Genomic DNA, 18,878 nt, shown 5'->3' with positions numbered 1-18,878 from the left:
ACTCTCATTCTTATTAGTTTTGCTTGGTAAAGAATTCTAGGTTCAAAATCAAATGTTTCCCTCATAATCATGAAGCTATAGCTCCATTGTTTTCAAGAATACTGTCTAATATCAATTCTTATTCTAATATAAGTAACCCTTCCAGCATCATTTACCTGATCTTACCTAAAAACTTTATTAAGACTTTTCCCCCATCTTGAAACACTGAAGTTTTATAAGACTATGCCTCAGTCTTATAAAGTGGTTTTTGTTTTGTTTTGTTTTATTCATTCATAGCAATTGGCCCTTGAGAAATACTTTCAGCCTGAAGAATTAAGTCTTTCTTTATCCTAAGGGAACTTGAGATATTTTGATATATTTTTTCTTCCCTCCTGTTGTCTCTTTGCTTTTCTTCTAAAATAATTATAAAGCTATTGAGTATTCTAAATTTAGTCCCTGTGTCTCATCTTTTCTCTCCGTTTTTCTGTCCCTTTTAGTTTCCTTGAATTTATCTTCCAGACTATTTAAAAAATATCTGTATTATGTTCTAATAACATTTTAATGTATATTATATACAGAGGCAATCATATCACCTATGAATAATAAAATAGTTTCTTACACTTCCTTTATAACCTTATAACTTTAAAGATGCTCTTCCATTTTTTACTCTTAAAGTAGCAAACATTGCAGGTCACTCTTCCATATTCTTTGGGGGAAAGGTTCTAGATTGATCTAAGAGTAATCAAGGTAGAGAGAAAAAAATGCATAGAAAGTACAAGTGTATTGAAGCATTAGTACCACATACAAAAGGAACTGCCAGTCATGGAAACATCAGAAAAGTTGAGAAACCAGTAATTTGTCTTACCCATTCACTGGATGTGAATTAGGAACAAAAATAGATGTAAAACATACAATTACTTCTCAAATAATGACTACATTACAAAGAGCTAAAAATTAACTGACAAACAGCACAGTAAGGTCCAGAGCAGATCAAATGCATAGAGGTAAGAAAATAAAACTGAAATAAAAGAAGATGTAAAGGGATCATAGGACAAAGTGATAAATATTGAAGATGCAACCATCTTCAAAGCAAAGATGGTACAACAAACATATAATTGGAGTTCTAAAATAAAACAAAACAAAACAATGGAACAGAGCAAATATTTAAAATTGTAATTCAGGAGATGTCCTTAAAAGAAGATCTTAATCTGCATTTTGAAAAGACATGTTCTGTACCAAAAAGAATTCATCCAGAATCATCAATACCAAGCTATTTACTGGTGAAATTATTGGAACTATAAGAAAAAGAAAGAATACTGTCAGCAGCAAGCCAAAAATACATTAATTCAGAATTTTCTAAGTTATACTATAGTAACAAAGTACCCCAAAAGATGATGCCATTTTATCAGTGAGTCAGAGAAAGTGTAGAAAGGAGGAGGGTGAGGAAAGGATATATTCTAATTTTATTGTTTATCAGTTTGGGGAACCAAAAGATACTTTCTAAAAAAAGAAGAAGCTGAAAGTATCTTATTTTGGTATTCATATAAAGGTTAACAATCAGGCACAATGATAGAATATCCTAAATATCAGAATATTAAAAGAAAAATAACTAAAGAAAACTGTCTACATAGTGAAAGACAACTAAAACAATAAGCGTAACAGAAAATAACATGACAAAGCTGACCAAAAATTTGTCTTGTCAAACAATTTAAATGAGATTAAATTGTTTAGTAGAAAAAGAAAAGATGTTTAGATTAGTCACAAAGAAAAGTCCAGTAATCTGATGTATACAAGAGACATAGTAAACAAAGTAATTCAGAAAGTTTGAAGGTAGTGGACATAGTAGATGTGTGAAAAAGAAGGAGGATACAAAATTGGTAACAGACAAGGTAGAAAATTCAGCCATAGAAATATTAAACAAACAAAAGGAGGAAGTTTATATTTCTAAAGGCTACATCTTATAATGATATGATGGTTATAAATCTTTATCCATCAAATAGCAAAGCAGAAGCTGTCATAAAGCAAAATCTATCAGAGATCTGAGGCAAATAAGCAGAAACACAAACGTAAGAGGAGACTTTAATATACTCTCTTTGCCAAAGATAGATTAAATAGTCAAGACAGCAGGATTATAGAAGACCTAAACAACATAAGTAATAAAAGTAGGTCTTACAGGTCTATGATGAACTTTGTACCCTAAAAAGGAGAATGATTAATAAACTATTTTAAGATAAAAGTAAATAAGAGAGTAAATCCTAAGAGTTCTCATCAAAATGGAAAATTATATTTTTATTTTATTTTGTATCTATATGAGATGCTGGATGCTCACTAAACCTATTGCCGTAAACATTTCATGATGTATGTAGGTCAAATCATTAAAAAAATTTAAAAAATAAAACCAGAATTGAATAAGCTAGAAAACAGTAGAACCGATAGTATAAAGAGCAGTTTCATTGGAAAAAATAAATAAAATAGGATAAATAGGAATAATCTATTCAAGAAAGCAATAGAGAATACAAAACAATCAACGACAGGAAGGATGTAGTTTTCATTATGAAAGCTTTAAATATTTTACAAAACTCTATGCAATAAATTCTATGAATTTTTTTCTAGAAAATATAATTCACCAAAACTTACCCCAAAATAAATGGTAAGTTTTATGCCATGGAAATAATAAAGAAAACTGACAGAGAGTTATCCCTCCGAAGTGCATCAGGTCTAGCTGATTCCACAAGGGAGTTCTACAATCTAAAAAAGTGAATAATCACAATTTTACTTAACATGTTTCAAAGCATATAATGAAAGAAAACATCCAAATTCTTCATACAAAGCAAGAAGAGCACTTATAATAAATCTCATAATCTTGTACCAGAAAGAAAACTAAAGACCAATCTTAATTTCCGACACAGCAAAGTCTAATGCAAAGCCTAAGTAAAATACTAGCAGAGTCCAATATCACCTTCATCATATTAAAGCAATAACACACTAATGTTTTACCTTAAAATGAGATGAGATTAGTACCAGTTGGCATGTAGAGAATACACATTTGCCATCAATTAATATATGCATTCAGAAATTAATGGATCTATGAATGCTGTAAATAGATAGTGCTAAGATTATATTACTAATATTTTTAAGTGAGAGCATAACTAAGAAGGATTATCAGTAACCTAATTTATAATTTTTAAACTAAGTAGTTGATTTGTAAACATTAATATATCTTTTTATGTTGTTGTTACAAAAGCAGCAAATGCACAATATAGAAAGTTAAAAATAAGAAAAATATACCAGGATTTCCCTGGTGGTGCAGTGGTTAAGAATCCGCCTGCCAATGCAAGGGACACGGGTTTGAGCCCTGGTCCAGGAAGATCCCACATGCTGTGGAGCAGCTAAGCCCATGCACCACAACTACTGAGCCTGCGCTCTAGAGCCTGTGCGCCACAACTACTGAAGCCCACACACCTAGAGCCCATGCTCCGCAATGAGAGAAGCCATGCAATGAGAAGCCCATGCACCACAACAAAGAGTAGCCCCCGCTCACTGCAACTAGAGAAAGCCTGCGCACAGCAACAAAGACCCAATGCAGCCATAAATAAATAAATAAATTTAAAAGAAAAGACAAATCCTTAAAAAAAAAAAAAAAAGAAAAGAAAAATATATCATATTCCTACCACCCACAGGTTGCTGCTATTGACATTTTATGTATATCTTTCCAGATATTTTCTGATGTGCATGTATGTGGGTTTGTGTGTGTCTGTGTGTGTGTTGTGTATATACCAGTGCCTGTCTAAACTATTTTACTTGAAAATAGATGTATGACTACTTTGTGTGAAATACTACACTCTGGCACTGTGTTTCTGGAGCTCTAACAACTAATCTTACATTAGATCAAATCAATTTGTTCAATACAGAAACGTATATAATAAATTAATGAGAAACTAAGAAATATTTATTTTTATTAATTAATTTATTTATTTTTGGCTGTGTTGGGTCTTCGTTTCTGTGCGAGGGCTTCCTCTAGTTGCGAGCGGGGGCCACTCTTCATCGCGGTGCGCGGGCCTCTCACTATCGCGGCCTCTCTTGTTGCGGAGCACAGGCTCCAGACGCGCAGGCTCAGTAGTTGTGGCTCACGGGCCTAGTTGCTCCGCGGCATGCGGGATCTTCCCAGACCAGGACTCGAACCCGTGTCCCCTGCATTGGCAGGCAGACTCTCAACCACTGCGCCACCAGGGAAGCCCAGAAATATTTATTTTATGCTCATTTTATGCTAGTCACTCAATAATTAAATAAGAACCATCTCATTTCATCAAAAGCAATAATAGAAAGAAAAGAAATACAGTATCAAGAAGTATACAGTATTATCCCTACTTCATAGAAAATGACAGATCAAAGAAGGTCATTTAACTTATAGGCGCATTTCTCATAAGTAAGAAAATTGGGATTTGCATGTAGACGTAACCAATCCCAAGACCGTGGTGCTTCTGTTACTGCTTTTTGCCTATGTTCTTTCTCCCACACTTTTCTCATTGTTTCCTGAATAAAATGTGAGGTGGTATCTTGGAATATATGTGAAGACCATTTACCCACCAACAGATTGTCACTTTGCAGAACACACCAGAATTATGGTACACCTGTTTTCCCTAATGTGGAAGCCTCTCTGGGTGATCACCAAACCTATTACTAGCCCTGACATTCATGTATTTAACTCTTCTCAGAAACAAGGCTGCTGTATTCCATATGAAGAAAGTACTCTCTGGATCTCTTCTATTTAGAAAATAAGTTCACATTAAATGAAAAGATCTGACTATTCAAAGCAGCAACCTTCTATGCCCTCAGCATCTATCCTGTGCCATCCAGCCAGTTAGCAACAACACTCTCACTCTCAGTAATCAGAAAGTATAATGTGAATTGTTCTGTTGTGGGAGACCTTAATACACAGGTCTTGGGGTCAGAAAGAAAATAAATGATACAGCTTATTTTTTTGTTTCTGTGTTCTTTTACTTTACTGACTGTAACTTAATGCCCATGTGCCAAGTGAATAGGGGTTATGGCTCCTTTGAAAACCCCTTGGAATTTATTTTGAAGGCTTGCATTGTCCAAACATGCATATTGACCCATCCTTTGCCTTATTTCCTGTTTTAATTGAGTGTCAAAGGTCACACATTGCTATCAGAGTAAGACATGAGTGGCAGCAGAGGTCAGGGACTCTCTGGCATTCTATTAGAGCCATAAAAACAAAACAGAATGATAATTTCACCTGTTCTAACCTCAATTTTTCCAGAATGGGACAGACATTGACCTTATTGTTTGTCAGCCATTGACTCTATAAACTTCTGCTACCTTAATTCTGCTTACTAAACAATAAGAGTGCTTTTACAACAAGGATAAAAAATAAAACAATGGAAAAGACTCAGAGATGACTCAAAGGAGAGATGTATCCAGGTGACAGAAAAGATAAAATAACTTCTTTTTTATTCCTAGGTCACATCTCTCGTTTGTATAGTTTACAGCAATAACAGTTTCTACCAACAACCTTCAATTTTATCTTCTTTTGTGGCATACCTTATAACTTCCTTTATGTGAACAAGTACAAGCAATAAATCTAATAAATTGCTCATGCTACCTGAAACCTATCTGTGGCACCTGAAGGGTTTATGAATTTCTGTGACAGTTTTCTCCACCTTCCCTACCCTTTAATGTTTTGGGCTGAAATGTAGGTAGATATTTAAGGGCATAATTAAAATCTTTTCTCATCTCTTTTCCGAAGGAGGCAAAAATGACAATAGTGAAGAAAGTATATGTTAAATATTTCTTTTAAAAGTATTTGAAAACTGACTTCTTATCAAAAATTTAATGAAATAAATTAAGGTTATAATCTGAAGATAACTTTCCTTCAATATAAGGGTCCAGTTTTATGTAGTTTTTTTCTGATGAGTAATTAAAGTTTTAAAAGCTGGATCTTGTTTTTTGTAATTGAAGTATAATTGATTTACAATATTGTGTTAGTTTCAGGTGTACAACAAAGTGATTCAGATTATACATATATATATATTTCAGATTCTTTTCCATTATAGGTTATTACAAGATATTGAATTTAGTTTCCTATGCTATACAGTAAATCCTTGTTTATATATTTTATTCATAGTAGTATGAATCTGTAAATCCCATACTCCTAATTTATCCCTTGCCCCCCTTTCCCCTTTGTTAACTGTAACTTTGTTTTCTATGTCTGTGAGTCTGTTTCTGCTTTATCAGTAAATTCATTTGTATTATTTTTTTGTTGTTGCACATATAAGTGATATCCTATAATATTTGTCTTTCTTTGTCTGACTTACTTCACTTAGTATGATATTCTCTAGGTCCATCCACGTTATTGCAAATGCCAATATTTCATTCTTTTTTATGGCTGATATATATAAAGTATATATATTCCACAGCTTCTTTATCCATTCATCTGTTGATGGACCCTTAGGTTGCTTCCACATCTTGGCTGTTGTAAATAGCGCTACTATGGCCATGGTGGTGCGTGTATCTTTTCAAATTAGAGTTTTCGTCTTTTCTGGATATATGAAGAGGAGTGGGATTGCTGGATCAGTTTGATCATATTGCTGGATCAAATTTAAAGCTATTTTTAGTTTTTTAAAGTACCTCCATACTGTTTTCCATAGTGGCTGCACCAATTTACATTCCCACCAACAGTGTAGAAGGATTCCCTTTCTCCACACCCTCTCCAGCGTTTATTATTTGTAGACTTTCTGATGATCGCCAGACTGACTGCTGTTAGGTTATAGCTCGCTGTAGTTTTGATTTGCATTTCTCTAATAATTAGCGATGTTAAACATCTTTTCATGTGCCTTTTAGCCATCTGTATGTCTTCTTTGGAGAAATGTCTATTTAGGTCTTCTGCTCATTTTTTGATTGGGTTGTTTTTTTGATATTGAGTTGTATGAGCTCTTTGCATATTTTGGAACTTAACCCCTGTTGGTTGCCTGGTTTGCAGATATTTTCTCCCAGTCCCTAAGTTGTCTTTTCATTTTGTTTATAGTTTCCTTTGCTGTGCAAAGCTTTTAAGTTTGTGGATCTTTTTGATAATAAATATTTGTCGGTGGTTTTCTATAGTTTGAAGGGAAACAATTTGAAGTTTAAATAGTATTATTTAGTTGCATCTTTTCATGAAGGATGACTACTATTGTTCAAAGGCCATCTGGAACTCTCATAAGTTATCCCTTTGTTTTCACTTTAAGGAAAGTAATATTTTTTTCTCTCAATCTGCCCGTTGTTTTGAAGTTATGATTTGGGGATTAACATTGAATTTTGGATTATAAGAATAATAATCAGCTTTCTCTAACATGAAGTTGCATTTTTAACCTTTTCAATGCCAAGGCAGCAAGCAAAAAAAAATACCACAGGTAAATTTTTTGTGGAAATTATTAATGTTTGTGGTTAAACTGATAGATATTAATTGACAAATTAATAGATGACAGAGAATTCCTAGCTTACTTCTTAGAAGTTAGACGTGCCTTTCTAGGGACACAGTTTTTATATGGGAACATCAATAGTTACAGGAAAACTAATGATGTTTTAATTCCTTGATTTTTCTTAAGCACTAAATGAAATAAAGTGATTTGACACACAGTTAACTGAAAAAGAGATCAGATTATTGGAAGATAAAAAAGTAAAATTTTCTCACTTTACACATTGATTTAGAGTTTCTAACAAATGAATGATTGCAGCTTATTAATAAACTTAAAATAACATGATATCATGAGAAATATTGTTTATCCTGTATTTATTTGACCAAAAGCCAATGTAAGGGGATCAAAGGCTGATCAACTATGTTAAATTTCCGTAAGACGTGTGGATTCAGCTGAATTTTTGATCAACTTGGTCAGCATTACCTCTAAGATGAGACTGATTTTTCCCCTCAATTATTGATGGGTTATTAAATAATTGATGATGCTGCCCTGAATTTGGAAAATTTGTCCAAGATGAAGAGCTAGTTCTCAATTGAAAAGTTAGCCCACTTGCTTATTTTTGTAATTCTATCCTCATTTCAGGGATTTCTCCCCCTCCTTCCCACGTGAGGGCTTCCTGCACCATAGATTTATGACAGATGGCTCAGATAGTACATAGCTGTTTTCTCAGCTCTGGGGACATTTACTGGCAGGTCTTCTAACTCCATGAAGAGGTGGTGGTGTGACTCCTTTGTGAGCTCTCCAGAGAAAGTTAATGCCCTCTTCATTGTAGAAGTCCCAGTGAGAAGCATATTACCTGATATATTTCGATATTCAACAAATCAATTGGGTTGATCACATCTGACATTTAATTGGGTCTTGGTAAAAAGAATTTGACATTCTTTAACCATAATATTCCTGACATGTGCAATTATAAGGGCATAATATACACTTAAAATTAACTCAAAATATATAAAGAAAGGGGAAGGGGGACTTTGTAGTGTTGTTGTGATACAACTTCAAATTCACATCATTTAAGGAGGGTTTGACAAATTCTGTATCATTTAAAAGAAATGGATAGTGTCTCTTATTAATGTGTATTCTCTAGAGTCATGTATAAAAGAGCTATAATGAGACTCACACTCAATAAACTCTTAGTAATTAACTGACCTCTTCTCCACGCACATGTTACAACATCTCTCATAAATAACTCGGTGTTTGAACCTACACATTTTAAAAAAAGCATTAATTACCTACCAGTGACAGTGCTTTACAAATAAGAAGTAGCCATAAGAAATGTGAATAAAAGGAGTGACATGATCTTGGTTTTAGGAATATTTGGAACAACAATGGGTCTGAAAAGAGGACAATCCTATTTCATTCCCACTGATGTCCGTATCCATGGAAACTCCCTTTTAATAGCATCCACATCACACTGGAAAACAGGTATGCTACCTTTTGAAAGTGAGTGCATTAAAAGAATCCAGCCTTTTGCTAAGAAGGTCAGCTCTTGAAAGCCTTCAAGAACTTTGGTAGCTGAGAAAGCTGGAGGGCTGTAAATCCTTCGTTTCGTTGCTAAGAGGCTTGGCTCCTGAGAATTACATCAGTGCTTTCTAACACAGAGAGTGGAATGGGAATCCTTTGTTCCCTGCCTATAATGTTGCACTCCTGAGTACTTGTTTCCTCGGCTAAGAGAACATGCAGGAGAGGCCTAATACGTGAACCTAGAGATTAATTATAAATAGACACAAACTGACAAAGACAGGCGAAAAGATGTACAGTGTGTAAAGAAAGAAGACTTATTCGCAAGAACGCCAGATGGCAAATGCCATTACACAGAAATATATGCACTAAAATAATAGTCGCATGGTAATAATTTAAAATATTTTGTAATCTCAGCATTTTTTTTTACTATGAAAAATATCTGTCAAGGAAAATGCCTTCCCCATTGGATTATTCAACACACTCATTGAAAATAAAGAGAAGATACAGAAGGTCATGGTGCCTTTAAATCAAACTGTGACATACCAGAACTACTCTTCATTGACTATATAGTAAGAGAAACACTTTAAGCACTTTAAACTGGATAACAAATAATTATTGTTGTTCAACAAAAAAGTACAGCACATTTTGGATACATGTTTAAGGCATTGCATCAAATTTTTTCAATTTGCACAATTAGAAACAACACGAATATTAATTATGTGATGAAGTGTTGCATTTAGGAAATCATTGTGAATATCTTTAAATATTATACCTGTGAAAATTGCTGTATTTATTTATGTACATATTAAGTTAGAGAAATCCACATGACCGTGATAGCCCATAATAGTAGCATTAAATGGCTGAACAAAAAGAGCTAATAATTATGTCAGTATTAATAACAATAATGACTGTTATTGACCTAGTATGTATTTCAGGCACTATTATAAGCACTTAACATGCACTGATTGTATCATGAATGCTCAATACAATCTTTTGAGTTAAGTACTGCTGTGTATTCCATTTTATACAGCAGGCACAGAGTTTGAGTCATTTATTCAAGATCACAATACATGAGGTTAAGTGGTAAAGCTGAGATATGAACCCATGCCACCATCAAGAATATTATTTAGAGGTAGTAAAACAAGAGTGTGTACAATCTAAGAGTAGGGACTTAGACATGGAAATAATGATAATAATGCTATTTTTTTCTCTGTATGTTACAAAGCAATACCCCATACATATGAATTGTTGTGATCTCTATAGCCCTTATGTAAGTGCAGATAGCATATTACAGAGCTGAAAGGACTGATGTTCAGGAATATTCAGTGATGTAACTAATGTTATGTTTACTGAATTGCAGGATATGGAACAAAAACCAGCTTCTAACACTCATTCCGCTCTAATACCTTCCTCTGTTCTTTATATGGACAATAAATATTGCAACAAGCTTACTGACCACTCAAGTGATGATAGAGCAACAAAATAATAGTTAATTAACATAGATATTAATTACCAATTCATTTACTTTCTCAAAAACTTTCCTCTTACCAGATACCAGTGCCAACAGCATGACTTAGAAGCTTGTGGTCATCTTCACTCTCTTCTCAAACCCAGTTCATGAATTATGATTGTTCTTTAATTTGTAATTTCAATATATTACTTTTTTTTCAATTTCCACTATGATGAAAATAGTTATTCATACCCTCATGCTTGGATAACTGCAAAAGCCTTTAACGTGTTTTCACTCACTCTGGATCTCTTCATTTCAACCAAATCTCAATATTATGATTAATCTATAAGTTCTTGACAAAGAATATGTCCTGAAGCTTCTTGCTGCCCACTAGTGTCCAAAGCTTGGGTATAAAAAATAATATTATATGAGAACTCTGCAGTCCAGTATTTGCACCCTAGTGCTACACTTATCAACTATGTGATCTTTAGCAAGTAAGAGACTTAAAAACTCTGTGCTGTGTTACAGTCTTCTTTTTAGTAGGGATGGTAATGCTACTCATTCGTAGATTGTTATCACACCTAAATGAGCTATCATATGTAAAGTGAAATGAAGATCATCTAGCATAATGGTAAGTGCTCAATAAATGTTACCTATTATTAGACCAACTTATTTTGTTCCTCCATAGGATACTTAGAGGAGACATCTGGTTAAATGCATCTTCCGGTCTGCTAGTCTTAGTTTTGAATTCTGGCTGCTTCTCTTAGTAACTGTGTGATGTTGAGAAAATTGCTTGATCTAAGTCTCAGTTTCCTTGTCCATAAAGTGGATTTTAGTAACGATACCTCTTACGAAAATTAAGTGAGATAGTAAGTGTATACTATTTAACACTAGATGTGGCTTGTAATAAATGCTCAATAGTTGTTAACTATTTTATTTTTTTTTTACTGAAACTGTTTGTTGTAGGGGTTGTTAGAAGAAAAAACTATATGAAACGTGCTGTGAGATCATTACCAAGAAAAATTTTCAAAATTATGGTACTTATTATTATTTAAACAGAAATCCTATGAACATAACCAGTTTTATAAATAGTCATATTTCTCTTTTAAATTTGCTTGCTATAACACAAACAACAAAAATAAAAACAATTTTGGAATCTGAATTTAGCAAATGAACAGAATCTCCTAAAATACATTCATTTTCTAAACTTAGTATTGCTTTCTTTCCATTTCTCTAGCTGAATGTCTTTTTTTCTCAAATTGATTTGTCTACTGATAAAGTAGGGATATAAGATTTTGCTCCTTTTTTTCCCCCTTAAGCTACTACTAGATCAGAATACAGTCAATTTCCATTTGTAAATAGCTTGGATTCTAAAAGTTCTTTGATAATTCAAAATACATTATTTTCTATGTATTCATTTGGAAGTCATAATATTTTTTTCCCTCTATGAAAAAGTTGAATATTCTGACTACTGCCTCCTAGGCAAGTTCAAAACACTAATTTAACACATACTATACAAATGTAATATATGGTACATTTGCAATGGATATATATGGAAAGGGTTATGGTGCTGATGAAGTGAAAAATGAATGCCATGTGCAAGTCATTTTCATGGGCTTTTCCAGCCGTGATGCCATTTCTCCAATCACTGGTAGCAAAATCCCCCTTTTTTCCTAAACATGGCTCACTATAGATGCATGCAAGTTCTGAGTGAATGACAAAATTTTGTTAAATGAATTTGATAAAAATCAGACAATGTATTAAGTAAGAACTCACATGTCTTCCTTATTTTGGATGCAAGAAAATCATATACTCTGGAAAGCTCAGAAATCAACCCCCCAAAAAGCCTGTGTTCTCTTGCTAGGTGGGAAATATGACACATACTTTTTCACAATAAAATTTGTTTTTATTTCTTGTGATTTACTTGATTAATTATTCTCCTCATTTCTGACAACATGACCAGCATATAATCTTTTTTCTCACTGGCCAGATCTAGGGAAAAATAATTGCTGTTCATTATCACTTTTTTGCCATCACATTCTAGTCTGTTCCTTATTAAAAGCCAAATAATTTCATTCATGGTAATGGGAACTATTACTGCTGACATTTTGCTTTGTTGTTTTTTGTTTGTTTGTTTGTTTTTAATATTTATTTGGTTGCGCTGGGTCCTAGTTGCGGCAGGCGGACTCCTTAGTTGTGGCACATGGGCTCCTTAGTTGCAGCAAGTGGGCTCCTTAGTTGCTGCTCGCCAGTTCCTTACTTGTGGCTCACTGGCTCCTTAGTTGTGGTATGTGAACTCCTAGTTGCAGCATGCATGTGGGATCTAGTGCCCTGACCAGGGATCTGCATTGGGAGTGTGGAGTCCCAACCACTGCGCCACCAGGGAAGTCCCCTTTGCTTTGTTTTTTGATCTTTATCATTAAATGAAACTTAAACTTTCTTACTCTATAGGGAAAAAAAAGTGAGTACTACTTAGTTACTGCACAGTCACCTTTCACTTAACGGAATAGATAGATTCTAGCAAGTCTAGTTGAAATATTTCCCAGTGAATTTCATTATGAATCACACAGGGTTAGAAATGTACCAAGTTTAATTCAACTCAAATCGGCAAATATTTATTGAGCATTTACTTTACCTAAGATATTGTGCTGAGCACCGCCTGGCATACACAGAAGAAAAAAAGTTAGCATTCCTCTAAAGTAATTAATAATCATCCTAGAAGGGATGGTTAGCATGCAAATAAGTCTAATTAGAGGGAGAACACAAATACCTTAAAAGCATAAAAACATATTATGGAATTTCAGATAAAACTAATGTCATACGCTGTTTATGAAAACAAACAAACAAAAAAGACTTTTGGCTTTTTGACCACAGGAGAGGAGAGAGCATTCCAGGCAGAGTAAAAGTCTGAAGCTGAGGCAGGAAGGTAGGAATGTGTGCATCTCCATAAGGAGTGAGATCCCTTTGAACAGAGCATGGGGTATGTGTCGAGGAATACTGGGACGTAGAGACTGGCAGATATTGCAAAGACTTAAGCATTAAGGTAATTGTATATGACTCAATAAGTATTTGAGAACAAATTAAGGCTTCTGAGCAAAAGAATAAAATAAATGGAACTGTTAAAATGACCTTATACTGAAAGATTCAGATAAAGGATCATGGAAATGAAGTTTTATCATTACATCTGTGATGGTTAATTTTATGTGTCAGTTTGACTGGGCTAAGGGATGTCCAGATAGCTGATAAAACATCATTCCTGGGTGTGTCTGCGAAGGTATTTCTAGAAGAGATTGCTAGCGTTTGAATTGGTAGACTGAGTAAAGACAATTCACCCACACCAATGTAGGCGGGCATCATCCAATCAGTTGAAAGCCCTTGGCTATCAGACATCTGAGCTCCTTCATACTTTGCAACTTACAATTGTGGGCCTCCTGGTTTTCAGCCTTTTTACTTGGATGGAGTTACACCACCAGCTTTGCTAGGTGTCCAACTTGCAGATGGCAGAACGTGGGACTTCTCAGCCTCCATAATCTCATGAGCCAATTCCTATAATAAATCTTTCTCCTTATATATCTCTCTATATATACCCTACTGGAACTGATTCTCTCAAAAACTCTAATACGACATCCTTCCAGTTTTCTTTCTTCTTTGGCACAGGGGACTCCTCTTGCCATACACAGTAAGTAGTTAGTGAGAGATGGTAGCAAAACAGTTTCTCTGAATGTTGATGAAGGACAGTCATCAAAGGATATAGCGGTATACAAAATGTTCCTGGGGGGAAAAATAAAGTGAAATTAAGGAACATGCCATAATAAATACACATTTGAGCTCCAAGATATATTAGTAAGTGAAAAAGAGCACGTTATAGAACAATGCGTATATTTTCTCCCATTTGTGTAAAAAACAAACAAAAAACCCCCAAACCAAAAAATGAAAATGAAAACCTGATGGATACAGCTTACACAGATATAGAAAATTTGTGAAAGTTTTCACAGGAAACTGTCCTAGTTGTGATTTCAGGAGAAGCAGTGTGGTGTTCTTGGTTAGGAGGGAGAACATGTCTGAATTACTACCATGTTTCCTCAAATTTGGAAAAAACATAGAATGGCTTTGATTTGATAAAGGACAGACTATTGGTTTTGCCCTTTGCATTCATTTCCCAGTAGAGAAAACAAATACTAGCTAACAAATCATGGAATATTGTGGGTTCTTGCCATAAAGCCAGGTATTTGGGATGATTTCTTCAGGAATGAATTTATAATTAATATTTAGAAAATCTATATATTTTTTGCTTATTTAGAGTATCAGTTGAGGAGTATTAGATATTGAGACACTATTACTTTATTTTCCCTGTCCAAATGAAGCACAAATTAAAATTTACTGTGCAGCATGGAAAGAAAGAGGAGGAGGGAAATGTAGAGGAAAAAAGAGAAACAGAGGCAATGGAAGAGCAGTCAGACGGCTACTGTCGAACCTCTCAGCAAGGCAGTGAGAAGGTTAACACAGTGACTCACAGAACTTTGTTCCTGTAGATAATTACTTGAACATGGAAGATGGCAATTCAGTTGGCCTTTCTGATTATTTTAGAATTCATCAGTAAGAACAATGTTAAAAGTGTTTAGCATGAAAGTGAGTAGTTCTTGATACTTATAATACTAATATAATAAATAAAAATAATGTTGAGAATCTCAGCTAGAATTATCGAACCTGTGTACAAGAAATGAAATTTACTTTACCCAGTTTCAAAACAAACAGGGGTGGTTATTTTCCTGTCTGACTAATGAACAAAATGAATTTCAGAGAGATGCACTCAAGGTCCCAGATTTGACTGGCTTCAAATACATTAAGCCCTAAGCAGATAGAAAGGATGAGTTTCAAGGCCCATATTTTTGGGGAGAGGAAGTATAGCTGTAAAATGCCTACAGTACTGAATAGGTAAATGTGTTTCAGGTGCTTCACAGTGGAATAATGGACACAATGAAGGAAGAAGCTCTTTGGGCAAAAGCAACAGAAGGGAATTAAAAAAATATATACCGTATTTTGACATTCTCAGGAACTGAGAATATGTCTTTTTAATGTAGAAAATATACCTTAGCCAGTCAGGATTAAGTAGGTGTATACAATTATTTTTTTCCAATGTAATACTTGAATCAGATTAACTTACAGTATAAAGGCCCAGCTTATATTGCTGGTATTCCATTTTTCTAGGCTGAAGAATGCGGAAGCCATTGCCTTTCAAGTTACCCCAGTGTTTCTGGCACTTTCAAATGTCTGGCTCCACGTTATAAGAAAAGAAATCTGTTAGCAATACCTAGCTGGCAAAAGAAGTCTGGAATTGTCCTCCCTGATATGAATAGATATTTCAGTAGAATTCAGGAAAGTATAAGATCCTTCTATTAAAATGTTCCACACTTGCACTTCAGACCAAGATGGAGTAACAGGGACTGGATATACTCTCCCTCCTGAAACCAAACAGACAAAATATGAGAAACAATGATTTTCAAGAAACTGGACATTAGGCAGTGAAAAGCAGGGATCCCTGCAATATGTAAAACCTGTGACATGAGTTCAGTGATTGCCCCAGCTTAGTGCCTAGAGAGAGTTTCCATGCAGCTGCATAGGGAGGGGGAACCCTGGCGAAGCTCGAACGTCTCCCTGAATTGAGGAGGTGGAGCCGAGAGCCAAGGAATACCAAGGTGGCTGGGGTTTGGAGGACAGAAGACTAGGGAAATGAAAGCTGCACAAAATAGAGAACCTGTAGATTTTCAGACGGTCACTATCAAGTATTCGCAGAATACTATTAGTTCATGGATGTGAAGAAACTATATGAGGCCCGGGGAAAGAACCATCCAAAATAATTAGGGGAAACATTGTCCAGAGAGAATACGATGCCAAAAGTGGTGCCAGTTCCTAAGACTCAAACTGCAAAATCCCATTCTTCATTGGGCATTGGTAGAACACTCAGAGGGGGCTTGCCTTAGCAGTGAGGAGTAATTACTTTTGGTGATGCCTAACAAATTTTCAAAGCAAGACCCAAAGGATCAAATTGTTTCCAAGTAATTTAATTGAGCTCCAGCAAAAAGCTCAAGCAGTTTTGTAGGAAAGAATATAAAATATTCAGCACCAAAAAGAGTAAAATTTTTGTTTAGACAATCAATTATCTTTTAGAGAGATTTAAATAATAAGTTTTAAATCTTATATATTTACCTATGTAGTTGCCATTTCGTTACCATGTAGAGTTCATTTCTTTGCAATGTTTAATCTCATTAATCCCTCCCAAGGTGTTTCTTACAACAAACATTGTAGTGTATATCTCCAGAAGATATATTTGTGTCTTTTTATGTCTTTCTTGTCTCTACTTAACTCCTTGAACATAAGAAATACACTTATAGTAATAATATCACTTACAAAACCAATATGAAATAGGATAAATCTAACGAAAGTTGTTTTGTTTTCAGTATACAAATCTTGAACATTTAAAAACTCATTAATAACCAAATACTTGTTAAAATTTAGCAAAATATTTGAACAGACATTTCCCCAAAGAATGTATACCTTTGGAAAATAAGCACATGAAAGATGTTCTACATCATTAGTTATTAGAAAATTCAAATTAAAAGCACAATGCAACATCACTACACATGCTTTAGAATGGATAAAATTTAAAAGATTGACAATAACAAATGTTAGTGAGAATTTGAAACAATTAAAATTCCCGTACACTGTTGGTAAGAATATCAAAGGATACAATCAGTTTGGGGGGAAAAAAATGACAGTTTTAAGAAAAAGTTAATCACACACTTACCATATGATCCAGCCATTCCAATACTAAGTATTTACCCAAAGGAAAATAAAGTATATGTCCAGAGAAAAATTTGTACATAAGTGTTTGTAGCAACTTTATTTGAAATAGTCAAAAATGGAAACAATATGAATGTATATCAGCAGACAGATGGATAAACAAATTGTGGTGTATTCATATAATGGAATACTACTCAGCAGTAAAAAGAACTGAACTCTTGATATATACAACAGCATGGATGAATCTCAAAATAATTATGCCGAGTGGAAGAACCAGGCATAAAGGAGTACATACTGTATAATTCCATTCTTATACATTTCTAGAAACTGAAAACTAATTGATAGTGTCAGAAAACAGATCCGTAGTTACTTGGGCTTGGAGGGCTGTGAGTGTCAAGGGGTAGAGATTACAAAGGGTCATGAAGAAACTTTGAGGAGTGACGGATACATTTAGTCTCTCGCGTGTGATGTGCATTTCACAGTTGTATACCTAGGTCAAACTTATTAAACTGCACAATTTAAAATGTGTGATTTATTGTACATCAATTATGTCTAAAAATATAATTTAAAAACAAACATAAGATTTCAAAGTCGAATTAAAAAAGAATAGATCTTTCAGTGATTTTTGTCATGATCTACTACCCCAATATTTATGGAGATACAGAAGATAATTCTTATTCCCAATGGTTCTGTATGCCTTTGTTTCTACTTCTCCCTACATCTGGCATAGCCCCTTTTATCTTCAAGCTTTCTAGAAGCTCGTTTCAAAGGCTACTTCTTCCATGAAGCCTTCACTGTTCTCCCAAGCTGGAAATTATTTCTTGTTCTTTTGAATCTCTGTAAGCCTCTAGTATGCATCTTTCTGATGATATTTATATTCTTTCCCTGTTCACAGTATTAAAAATCACCTTTTTTCATAGGCAGGACCCTTTGAGTCACTGAGATAATTTGAAAGACATCAGTTCAACTTATAGAAGCGGAGTACATTTTTTTGATGTCTTGGTGCTGAGAACCCTGGGGAGTGAGACTTTAGATGTTTCTGGCTTTCAAAATGTATAGTCTGACCTAGGTATCTTCCCACAGTACATTCTTCCTAACTTCAGCCTTCTCCACACATCACATGACAGAGAGTTGAAAGTACATACAATGAGAAATCAGTGCTACTTTAACATTTGCTCAAAATTCAAAGATGGTTCTGTTGAGATGTTCCTTCTAATTTGTTTTTTCTAAGCTGTTTGCCTTGTGTGACACCCTCTGATTAAATCCTCTCCACAGTCCCACAAGGGATAAACTAATTTCACAGATGATGAGAATGAGACATCTAGAGGTTTCTTAAGTAACTTGGTCCAAGTTAGCCATCTGATAAGTGAGGAAGCCAGCACTGGAAACTATTGCCCTCTGACTCCAAAGCCCACACGCTCCACCAGCACATTATGTCACCTCTCCAACATAGCATATGCAAAGGAAAGACCAAATAATCTAAAGCCAAAGGGATCAGAGCACATTTTTGTAGGGAAGGGGTGTAGATGTACTCTGTTTTTATTGACAACAAAATGCATGTTGATATTTGTAACATTATCTAATACTTTGACTTAGATGATTGCTCATTTTAATGGGAAATTCACACTAGGTCTGCCAATTCAAGTTAATTATATTCCTTTAAAAAAATAGATCACATAATTTTTCTTTTCAATGTCTTTTAACACTGA

General features: G+C 34.4%; 1 long non-coding RNA gene across 1 annotated transcript in view; it reads left to right on the top strand.

The window, feature by feature from the left end:
- LOC137770642 (uncharacterized) overlaps positions 1–18,878 on the top strand; it is a 629,331-nt gene that overhangs the window by 441,206 nt on the left and 169,247 nt on the right. The gene's annotated exons all lie outside the window — the stretch shown is intronic.

The sequence above is a fragment of the Eschrichtius robustus genome, chromosome 10, assembly GCF_028021215.1.
Source record: "Eschrichtius robustus isolate mEscRob2 chromosome 10, mEscRob2.pri, whole genome shotgun sequence".
In the NCBI taxonomy this organism is placed as follows: domain Eukaryota; kingdom Metazoa; phylum Chordata; class Mammalia; order Artiodactyla; family Eschrichtiidae; genus Eschrichtius; species Eschrichtius robustus.
Note: the sequence above shows the minus strand (reverse complement) of the source record. Positions and strands in the feature narration are given on the sequence as shown.